This window comes from Nematolebias whitei, chromosome 13 (assembly GCF_014905685.2).
Source record: "Nematolebias whitei isolate Nwh7 chromosome 13, NemWhi1, whole genome shotgun sequence".
NCBI classification, from domain to species: Eukaryota; Metazoa; Chordata; class Actinopteri; order Cyprinodontiformes; family Rivulidae; genus Nematolebias; species Nematolebias whitei.
The window spans coordinates 10,506,426-10,518,578 of record NC_056510.1 but is presented as its reverse complement, the minus strand read 5'-3'; positions in this window follow the sequence as shown (position 1 = coordinate 10,518,578).

Sequence of the window (12,153 nt, the reverse complement as noted above, 5' to 3'; positions counted from 1 at the left end):
TGAAGAACCCAGTCTCACCACAGAATAGTTTTCATCACTCAACAGGCTTTAGTCATCCGTTATGTATTTTACTGTAGATAAATGGTAAATGGACTGTACTTATACTGTATAGCGCCTTTCTATCTTATCAGGACACTCAAAGCTCTTTACAACACAATCTGTGCCCTCATTTACCCATTCATACAGCACTATACTAGATCTATGCAACGCTAATTGAACAAATCATTCTAAAAGAGACTAATCAGTGCTTTATCACATTCATACACTGATGGGACACACATCAGAGGCCATGAAGGGTTCATTGTCTTGCACAGGGGAACTTCAGCATGTGACTGCTGGTGGATTTGAACCCCCAACTCTTGGAAGACGACTGCTCTAACCACTCAGCCACAGTCGCCCATGTGACTTTTTTTTTCAGCTCAGTGTCTTTTTGGCAAAGCATTTTATAATCAGGGTTCAGATTTCCAAAGAGCAAACAGATTCAAGGGAGACAACAGTAAAAAATGTCAGTGATGTATTTACAATGTGAAGTTGGGATAATCTGGGACTGGAGCATCTGTAGAAGATAGCAGAAAGATGAGTATGCTAAGTAGTATTCCAGAGGTTGGAATTTACAGGTTTTCTTTTAGGTTTCAGGAAATACCAGGTTAGGACTTCAGGTTCTGTGCTCAGAGGATCTCCAGGTAAGTTGGTCAGAGGAGATCAGGCAGACAGTCAGAGTTGAGAATAATTACTGTTATTTTGCAAAGCATAGAAGAAAGATATTTCTAACAGAAGGACTTGACCTCAGGAGGAGGTGCAGTTCCAGGAACAAAGGAGCCCACGAGGATTCTGTTGACACAGGTAAACACAGGTTAGAGCTAGTCTTTCATCTACGGACAAGTGACTCACAAAATTCATGTAGCACAAGGGCTATCGGTTGAATCACCAAGAAGCAATCAACACAACAGTTCAGCAAAGATGAATGGTTTCACTCGGCCTTAAATAGGGAAAAAGAATGATCAGCCATTATCTGTCGGCACCGCACACTCACAGGATCTGAGGCCATGTTGTTGTAATGTCAAATAGACGCTTGGACGTTCAGACACAAGATACATCAGGTCAGGTTTACCTTTAAAATGAAGTATTGGACAAAAACGAAACTCACTAAGCTTTTATTAAACAAGACCAGCAGACCTGCTGAAACACTTTTTGCAAAAGTTAAATACCGCATTTTCCGCCCTATAAGTCAAAGTTTTTTTTCATAAGTTACAGGCTGAAGCAACATATTTATGGATTTTTTTCTTATAAACCAATTTTTGGCTGAGATATGACCGTTTTCATTCATTCTGACTGGAAAAAAAATTGAGCAGTACCACTTTCAGCCACTTGATGACAGCAGAGTAGAAGTAGAAGTGTGGCATGCCGTTGTATCATGTAATAGGTAAACGTGGCTATAATGCCAAACTCAAAAAAGTTCAAAACAAAAACAAGTGTACTTTATTTATTATACTTTATAGTTTTTTTTTCTTGAACTTTTTTGAATTTACCATGTCCTGGATGACCGAAAATCTTCACCAGTTATTATTGATACAATCGGCTTGCCTTAGCCTCCCCATCTTCGTTCTGCTCGCTTCTTGGAGCAAGTCAAACCAGCCGCACCGCCCCGGCGAAACAAAGCTAATTTGACCATTAAAGTGCATTTATTAAGCAAATGTTAGACTGAGACACACCTTTACTATAATTTCAAGCAAACAAATACTTGTTTTTAGGCATTTATCTTGTTAAATTTGAACAGCGACTCATTGCAAGCATGCGTTTACTTCCACGTATCGGCTTTTGAAATACAGCTGATTTGACCATCTAAGTGCATTTATTAAACAAACGTTAGACTGATTCACACATTTACTATAATTTTAAGTAAACAAATAATTGTTTATAGGTGTTAATCTTGTTAAATTCTTGTTAAAGTCCTCCCATGCATGCTCCCGCGGCCGCTCTTTGGCACCCCATAGATTTTTGGCACAACACCGAACCACATTTCCGGGTTGTCAGCGGTGACGCATAACAAACGCGACGCATCAGCGGTGACGCATAATAGATGTGACGTATACGGTGAAGCGACATATTAATGGATTTGTTCACTTTATTAGACAAATATGGACTGATGCGACTTATAGGGCGGAGCGATGTGTACGGTGGAAAATACGGTAATTACTTGTGTGTTTGAGTTCAACATTAAGTTTAATGAAACTCGGAAAAAGAAAATGTGATCTTACACGGCCTAATTAAAAAAAAATTACTTATATCAGCTTGAATTGCATCCCAAGATTTAGTACCAATGTGTAACAATGTAAGTGGAAATACAAACAAAAAGAAAATCAAATAATGCAGTGTTAAAGAAAACTATCAAGTCATCTTCAAGACTTCAATGTACTCTGTCCTTATCTATTTATTAATTAAGAAATTGCTCCATATCCTGCCCTGTTTAAGAAAACAACAGCAAAACTCGATGTTTATTTTTTCTTTTCTGATTCCAGAAACTTCAGTTTCATAAATTAAATCAACAGAACAAATTTAAAAGAAAAAAAAAATAGAACACAATTTCTGCCAAGAAATGCACGCCATGTACCGGTACTTCGCATGTCACATGACATGACTCAGGAGGATTACTGACATTTTTGGAATGTGATGCTTTAAAAATGGAAGCACGTGCATTTGGTTTTGTGATGGTGTAGATTTTCCTGTAATCCCAACTAACGAAACAAAACACAACAGACTTTTTGAATTCTTATTTTTACCGTTAAAGATGTTCTGTCTTTTAATCTATTTTCTCACTTCTAAAGTGTTCAGAGTTACAAAATCTCCATGGATGAGATGTAAAACTTTTTAAAGGATTTAATAAATCCCAGTTGGATTTAAGGTTTATGTTTAAATTCGAGTCAAGTGATCCTGAAAGCACGAGAGAAATGCACTTTTATGCACAAATATCACGAGCCTGACAGCACAGACTTTCTTTGTCCTCTGAGCTACGTACAAGAATCCATGAGGTAAGTTTTTTTTTAGCTCAAAGTAAAGGCAAACATTTCTTATGACATGTTGATTGATGTGGCTTGTTAATGGGCTCCACACGGTCTTTTCAGGCAGAAAACTCTCCGACTGTAGTCCTCCTCAGGGTGAATTGCACATTCTTCCTGTTTAACCCCCTCACCTTCACAAGCTTCCAGAAACAGATACTCCTTTAATTCAACCTCATGTTGTAAATGTATAAAAAAAAAGTGTTTTGACTTGACACAAAAACCTGAAAAGACACTAAATACCACACAAGTCGACTATGTTAAAAAAAAACATGTCCTTGGGGTAGAAACGTGTCCTGTGGGTTCGGTTTTTGGTGCATTTTAGATGGGTAATCCCACACAACACCTCTGTTTCTGTTCTTTTTTAAAGTTAAATAAACACGCCTTGTTTCAAACAAAAAGACCTGACGCGTCTGAGTTTGACCTCATCACAGTAACTGTATTCAGACACTTCATGGAAAAAAGGATGAGGATGAAATACTGCAAAGATTCTTGGAAGTATTCCCTGTTTATTTTTTTTTATTTCCTTTTAAAGCGCCAGACTGTGAAAAACAGATGGGATCAGTCAGATCGAGGGAGTGAATTGCTTTTGTGTTTCTTATTCAAACGTACAAAGGTTATAACCATAACCTATTAAAACAAGAAGCTATCAATGTATTAATAACTAATATGATGAAAAGTAAAAATCCAGATTATGAATTAATGTGGTCCTAAATCTGATTATTGGTGAGCTTTTTGGCTGTATGAGATTTATACACTGTAAAAAAAAATCTGTAATTTTTACTAAATGCAACTGGCAGCTGGGTTGCCAGAGAAATTCTGTAAAAATAAAATAAAATAATACAGTTAATATGTAAATAGTTTTACAGAGTAAGCCATAAATTCAACAGTTTTACCAAGTAAAATGTACATATTAGTTTGTAAATATAAACACATTTTCACTGTACTTTTACAAGTTTTTATGTAAAAATACATTTAAAAAATAATATATTTTACAGAGTAATTTATGCATAAGTACATTTAAAACCTGTATATTTAACTTTTTATCACCTACAAATGCCAGTATTTTTACTGTAATTTGAACAATTTTTTTAATGCTAATTCATCAGTTAAAAATTGTTACATGTACTTGTTTTTAATGTACCTATGATTTACAGTAATACATTGTATTTGGATTTTATGGTATTTTACTATTGACATTTGACAGTTTTTAATGTCTTTTTTTTACAGACTTGTTTTTACAGTGTACACTGTCTTGAGCCAATAAAATAAAAATAAGCAAAGACTCAAAATATGGTTTTAAATAATTAAAAACACGTTTTTTCTTCTGTGAAAGTACAAAGTTAGCAACAACCATGACTGGTGGGCTTCTTCACGTCCTTCTAAAAACATGCTTTTGTATGTTTGTGGAAAAAGCTTTTTCTGATAGTCATTGACCAAATTATTGCTTTGCATCCAAAAATTAAAAAAATGAAGTAATGGTTTAAATTTCTGAGTTAAAACTTTACGAACACATTACAGGTTTTCAAATCTGAAAATATTGTCTTGGCTTCTAAAGGTTTCCAGTGTCTTGTAAATGACTTCCTTTTTCCAGATTGTTTGCTAAACTTTCACCAACTTTTAAAAGAAGCTCAAAGACAATAATATGTATTTATTTATTTATTTATTTATTTAGAAATGGCAGCTGATGTGACCAAGAAATGAGGTACTGAAAATTAATCAAAGAAATAGATTAAGACAAGCTGGACAACAGATGGAGTTGATCCATTTTTTCCGCCCCCAATTCCAGATAAAATAAAAAGAAAAACATAGTTAACTTTAAAGGGATAGTTCAGATCTTTTAGAGTAGTGTCCACTTTAACAACTGTTAAAATAGGACCTAATGAAGATAGACAAATTATGAATTGCACAGTTGTTCCAACAGAAATACAATATTCTTGCTGGAAATGACCCCAGCTGCACCAGAAGTGCTACATCTAGCTGCTGCTGTTTTTACGTTTTCTTGCAAGCAACCAGAAATTTGTTGTAAATAGCTGTGCAATAAAAACTGACTGAGGTGTAACAATTTATAAAACAGCATTTACAAAATATTTGAGATTGGGGTAGCTTTAAGATGTCAAATTAGCCGTTAGCTCGTTATTCTGATCAGAACTAACGACGGATTCTCCCAGCTGAGGTCATATATGGAGCCATCTACAACAGGTAAGATATTGTTTATAAAATTTACATAGAACCCTACACGAAAAGATCAGACCTTTTTTCTTTGTTGCAGTGATTGCACATATACTATCAGAAATTATTAAGAACTGGTTTTGAAGTGTAAAAAGTGACTTTAAATTCAGCTCCGTAGTTTCCCTTTAACCACAGAGCATCAGTTAAAGATTCATGAAAACCAGCAAGCAGTCCACATCAGAAAGGAGTCGTCAGGTAGAACAAGAAAGATGTTTACTGACAAGGAGTGTACTCCTGCTGCTGTTTTAAATCCAACCTAACCCCAGTTTAAACAGACCGGACCTTTTAGTGGCGTGTCACAAGCTAATCTGCAGGTATCGCACAGACGAAAACAAACTGAACCAGGAAAAAGGGAGGATAGTCGTCCGATTCTCAGCTGACAGCTCGTACCGCAAACAGGCTGCTGTGTTTTTTTCTCATCATTTAAACGTAGATAAAGTTCAGGAAACATCAGAGCTGGATAAAAGTTTATTAAATGGATGACATCATGAGATTAGCAGATTTGGCTTGCTTTAGCAGTTTAGACGAGCTTCTAATAATCTTTAAAATTTGTTTAGTTACAACAAATGCCAGTGTTTTATGTTAAAAATCTAAGTATGATAATTTCACTTAAATCATAAAAAATATAAACATTCACAACTCAAATGGATTGGATTCATACTTTGCTCATTTCGTTCACTTCGTTGAATGTTTTGAACATCCTCTGGCGTCCACCAGGGGGTGCTGCAGCACCCACCTCACCCCTCCTTCCCACGAAAAAAGTCTGTAAACACGCAACAACTCTGAAAAATAACAAGTTGCTAAAAAACAACTTTAACAAGCATAATCTCTGACAAGACTTTAAAGCTAAATGCTGATTTTAGGTGTAAATAATAAAATTAGAGGCTGAAGAGTTTTTTGATTTGCATCAACATTTTTGACAGATTGAATTTTCTTAGACAACACTGACAAAGTTTTCTCTCACCATGTGACTCACAAGCAGAAGACATTAATTTCACTTTATATAAAGTGTGTGATTCATGTAAAGTAAGCTCGAGACCCTGTAGGCCGTGTGGTTTTGTGTTTAAATAATTTTTTTTGTGGGAGTTCCAGTCACTTCTTTCCTGAAGTCACTAGGTGGCGCCTGAGACCAGTCTCCTTATGAGACGCCCAGTGTGTAAAAGGCAGTTGACGACTCTTCTTTGATGCTGGAGCATTACCTTGCCAATGATTTGTGCTTCTAGCCATTTAAATTTCTAGTGACCTAAGTTTACTTACCTGCGCTTTTTGCTGTTTCCAGTGACCCTTCTGATGCCTACCTGTTCTTGAACTCCCTGTGTAATTCTGGTGACACCTACAGCTGTCTTCCTTGCCCTCCAACCACACGCCCACCAGTGACTAGTTCCCATGTTGGATTACTACTAGGGCTGGGCCATATCATATAATTCACGATAATACCAGTAAAAAAGCCCAGGAAAATAAATTATATCATGATATGCTAATTTCATGACATAAATGCGTTGTTGTTTCCCCTACCACAAGCAGGGCGCACCGCCAAACTACTGAACAGAACTGCCCCCCCCCCACCCCCCACCACACACACACACCTGTCGGTACTGGCGTAACACTAAGTTAGCCACGCGCAATACTAGCTAGCTACAAAGCTAAAAACAAACAGTGTGCGGCTCGGCTGTCTCTTGAGCCACAGTTCCACAGTCGGTCCATGGACCAAGAAAAGAGGCAGGTGATCAAAGACAGAGCAGTCAGAGAAATTGAATCATTCCTATGAGGAATGGAGGAAGCTGAAACACCAACAAGCTTCTGGGTCAACTGAAGACACCTTGTAACAACTTGTGAAAGTTATAGCTCATTTAAAGGCAACATATTGTTTGTTGTAGGTTACATTTATGCGCAACAGATCTTAAGCTTTCATTTTATTTAGTTTTTTGGGAAACTGCACCTGCACTTTAATTTTTGTGGTGGATTTTGGTTTTGTGAAGATTTTTTCAATCTAAATAACAGAAGGATCATTTTATTTTATTTTTTTACCTTGAGACTGAATACTTTACTAAATAAAGTAATTTCAGTAAAATTAACCCATGTAGTTTTTTTGTGTGGCTTTTATATAATACTGTAAAGCAACATGTTTAAGTTTTGTCTAATGAATAACTGATTTCTATTTTTCATTTTTTTTATGTTAATCACAAAATTTATTGTTATCATCAGAATACTCCGATATATCACGATATTATATTTGAGCCATATCGCCCACCCCTTATTACAACCATTGCTCTCACAGGATTATTGGAACCAATGATCATCCAAGCATCATTCACTGACCAGTAAGAACCAGAGGACTATACAGTCGATATATTCCTGCTGGAGTTCAGTGCCGACCCGTCTCCTTGCTCCCCAGGGTTCCTGATAACTTCCTGTGATTTATTCACTGTAACTAACCGCGCTGAACTTGCCTTCCTGTGTTGTGGTGTTTAAATTCAGTCCTTTCGCCCTGGGTATTTAGTCCCTGTGACAGGTTATCTGTAATGAAGACACCATGTTTTCCAAGTTTTCATTCATGAGAATTTCCTAAAATATATATATATATATATATGTATATTTGCATATGTAATGAGTTATTTATGTAGTTCTTCCCAGATGGGTTTTAATTTTATCTTTTGATTTTGCCGTTTTTGTTACTTGTACTTGGGCATCTTGTTCTGTAAGTCTTTCACTATTTTTGGGCTCCACCTTTATATATATATATATATAAAACTCAGTCCTGATCAGATTATTTTAACCTTACCTCACTTTGTTAGTCATCCCGTTTACCTGGAATTCATTCCTGTGATTTCCAATAACCATACCATTTTATTTATAGAGTACTTAAAACAGCGACAAGGCCAACCAAAGTGCTGTACAGACAGAACAACAGGTAACACACAAAGCAAAAATACAAAATGAAGTAAATCAGAGTATAGACATACAAACGATGCAGATAATGACGACAACGCGCAGTTTTATTGCATCTTTAATTTTCCTTTTAATTTCTGAGCTTTTCCTTTGTTGTGGCATTTTCTTTTGTTGTTACCTGCCTGTAGCCGATTTGTTTTTTCTTCCTGTTCTTATTCCGATCACCTAGAAGTCATGAGTTATAAGCTGCCTAAACGGCGTCAGAACTTCAAATTAATTAAGTGGTTTCTCACAGAAAGCTGTAATCATCATATTGACATGCTGGGTGAAGTAAGACAAACAACTGCACTGCTTCCTTCAATCACTGTTCATTAGTTGGAGCACTTTGAGGATTGGAGCAGAGAGGACTTTTGGGTTGAGGCCAGACTTCCAGGTTAGAATCTGCTGATGGGAGCAGCAGGCTGCGCTCCAACGGATGGACAAAGACAGACAGCTTTAAATGAAGAAATGTGTGAGCTCAGGAAGTGCTGAGAGCAGAAGGCACCTCGTGGATCGCCAGTGAGGGAAACTAATGGAGATAGAAAGGAGTAGAAAAAAAAATCTAAATAACATTTTTTGTGTGAAGTGCCTACAAGGTAACCCTGAAAGTCTCCATTTGATCAAACTTTTCTTTTAATCTGTTTACGGTTTATTAGCTTTAACTTTAGCTCACTGTTGTTAAACTGGTATATTTCTGACTGGTATTTCTGGAGTCCACCCTCTCCCCCCGTCCACTTATCTGAGGCAGCCATGGCTAAAGTGGTTCAAAACTCCAGAAACCATCTTATCACCATCAAACTGGTTGGTCCACTATGTGAGTGTGCTGCTTATGGGACTGAGTTTGTTGTGGCTTCTCGGTCTGATGAAGTCCTTTGGATGAAAGATGAAACATTTTAACAACAACAAAAAAAGAAACCTTCCAGAGGACTTGACTTAACTTTGTTGGATTTTTTTTTACCTGGATTATTGGGGGAGTGGTGGTGCAGATGTTGGAGAAGGTGACCTGTGATTGGATGGTTGCTGGTTCAACTCCCTGGACCGACAACATCAAAATGTGGATGGAAAAAGTGAAACACCAACACCTGCCTCCACCCTCATTTGCACTCTGAGCCCATGAGCAAGGCCCTTAACCACCATCTGCTCGCCCGGGCACCCTTGATGGCAGCTCTGCTCCACACAGAGGGCTGTGGTAGCTCAGTGGTCTGTGGTTGTGTCAGGAAGGGCATTCGGCATAAAAACTATCGTCAAGTCTTGATGTGAGTTAGTTCACTGTGGTGATCCCTGAGGAAGGGAGCAGCCGAAAGAAGAAGAATTGAGCATGAACTTTGATGTTTTGAACCACTTTCTCTATGGCTGCCCCAGAGGAGTTGACAGGGGAGACGGCGGGCCTCAGAAACAATCTTATCACCACCAAACTAGTTGGCCCACTATGTGAGTGTGCTGCTTGTGGGACTGAGGTTGTTGTGGCTCCTCGGACTGAAGAAGTCCTTTGGATGAAAGACAAAAAATTTCAACAAAGAAAGAAATCGTCCAGAGGACCTGATTTAACTGTTGGATTTTTTCACCTGGATTACTGAGCATGAACTTTGAAACAAAAGCCAAAGTTTTAATCACTAAAGTGGGCTTTATCTCTGGTTTTGTTCTGTACAAGAGGTTAAAATATATTTTTCTCTGAACACTGATAATAAAACTGATATGTTACACTAAAATCAAATGAAACGAATATTAAGATTTGTGCTTATCCTTAGTTTTGGAGCCTTTTTGCTTTAAATCTTGACAGCATTTCACTTCTAGAAGACATGAAGATTTCTGTTCCAAGATAAATCAGCAGGTTTTGGATCAACAAAACGGCGAGTGTTGTCGATTTAAAAGGATCAAATCTAACCATCACAGCAGCTTTGGCTCTAAAACCAAACGTAATCACATTTTTCTCCCATCCTGTTAGTTGTGAAGTTTATTCATCGGCAATGAAGATAAATTTCAGGTGATGAGGAAAAATCTTTGCTTTCCAAAAACATTCTCAAAGTCAGTGACTTCAGAACAAATAATACTCACAGAAAGAGCTCAGATGGATCAGACCAGCTGTGAGGCACAGCGGTGGGATCATGAAGGTTTGGTGCTGCTTCACTTAAATTACCGTATTTTCCGCCCTATAAGTCGCAGTTTTTGTGCATAATTTACATGCCCTGCGACTTATAGGCCCAAGCAACATATTTATGGATTTTTCCACTTTGTTAGACAAATAAGGACTGATGTGACTTATAGGGCGGAGCGACAAGTACGCCGGAGAATACGGTATGTACTGTATTCACCTCAACACTCAGCGTCACATTGAAACAGACACCTTCTCTCTGTTGTTTTTAATGTGGGTCATGTTCATGAACTCAACAGCTTCCTTTTCTTTCAAACCTTCAGTTTGTCTCAATTTAAACTCTGACTATATTTGATTTACCAGATTTATGCAGCACCTCTGATTCATGGGGTAAATTAAATGATATGTTTTTTAATTGTTTTAAGAAATGATGCAGCAGATTTCACCACAGCAGCTCTGACAGCAGTCAACCTGCAGACTGCTGCTGTCACCTACTGGACATTTAACCACAAACTCTCTGACAGCCTCATAATAAAATCACTTCAAGCCTCAAAATCTCCCTGTTAACAGTTTGATATTAAAGGTGATTAAATTATATGTTCAATTTATGAAAAAAGAGTGTTTTTATTCTAAAGTTCTACAGTACAAATAAGAAGAAAACAATTTGGACATTTAAAAAAAATGAATTATTAATCTGAAGAGATCTATGAATAAAACACGTAGATTTTTCTGTGAATAATAAATAAAATAGACAAGATAGTGTGGTGCATTTTGGAGTGTGCAGCAATCATCCTTCATCTCTGAAAAAAACAACAACAAAAAACAAATTTCAAGCAAAAAACGTTGAATAGAAACACGAATGATGTCCTTAAAATCAAATGTCCTTTTTTCAAAGTGATCAAACATCAAGTCAACCATGAAATAAACAAATATAAAAACAGGTTTAAAAGTTTAATCCTTGTGTAACCAAGAAGACTCACTCACTGCTGTCAGTTTTTACTGTGTTTTAGTTGTTTGCTCGGCTTTTAGTGGTGCAACATCATCTTTGTATTCTGTTGCAATGGATGTCAGCAGGAGACGGGTCAGAGGAATTATTTACAGTTGTCTCGTGCAGAATGTGATTTAACCTCTTCCTGCAGAAATCCACTCTGTATGGGACTCGTACAATAAAACATCCACATGTCTAACTGAAGCCGGATGTTTCTCCTTTAATTCATATAAAGTGTTTCAAATATTTTAACCCCAATAACTGTTTCGACTGATGGTCGTTCTTATCAGAGGTGTTGCGGAGCTCAGTTTGAGTTTTGGAAATGATTAAAACTGCTGATCCAAACAGCTGAGCACAGCTAGGACCAGATGAATTATTGTTAGAAATCGTTCACATGAAGCAAAAGTCTTTTTCTGGGGAGGCACAGGAAACACACTTGAACTGTCAGACTAACCACACTGAAACAACTGTTTCCACAGTCTGCCTTTGAATTAATAAATAGTTTGTCAGTGATGCTTCAGACAGAAAAATGCAATTTATTTTATAATTATGAATTTAAATGTTATGCTTTGGCAGAACAAGCCTTATCGGCTTCAGTTATTGTTTTTAATGACAATGAACTCATCCATCCATCCATCGGGCTGCAGTTTGTTTAAAGAGCTTTACAGTAAAAGTTATCTTAGACGTATTCAAGAGGGCTGCATTCCATTTCTTTACATGTAGAAATAAAGTGCAAAAGCAGAACTTCTGCTTTTACATGACCTTAGTGCATGCTCAAGGTGGATCTATGTGGATAGATACTCAGAAAGTTCATCGTGAACTTCATTAAATGGTTCAGTTTGAAGGAGTTTACCCCA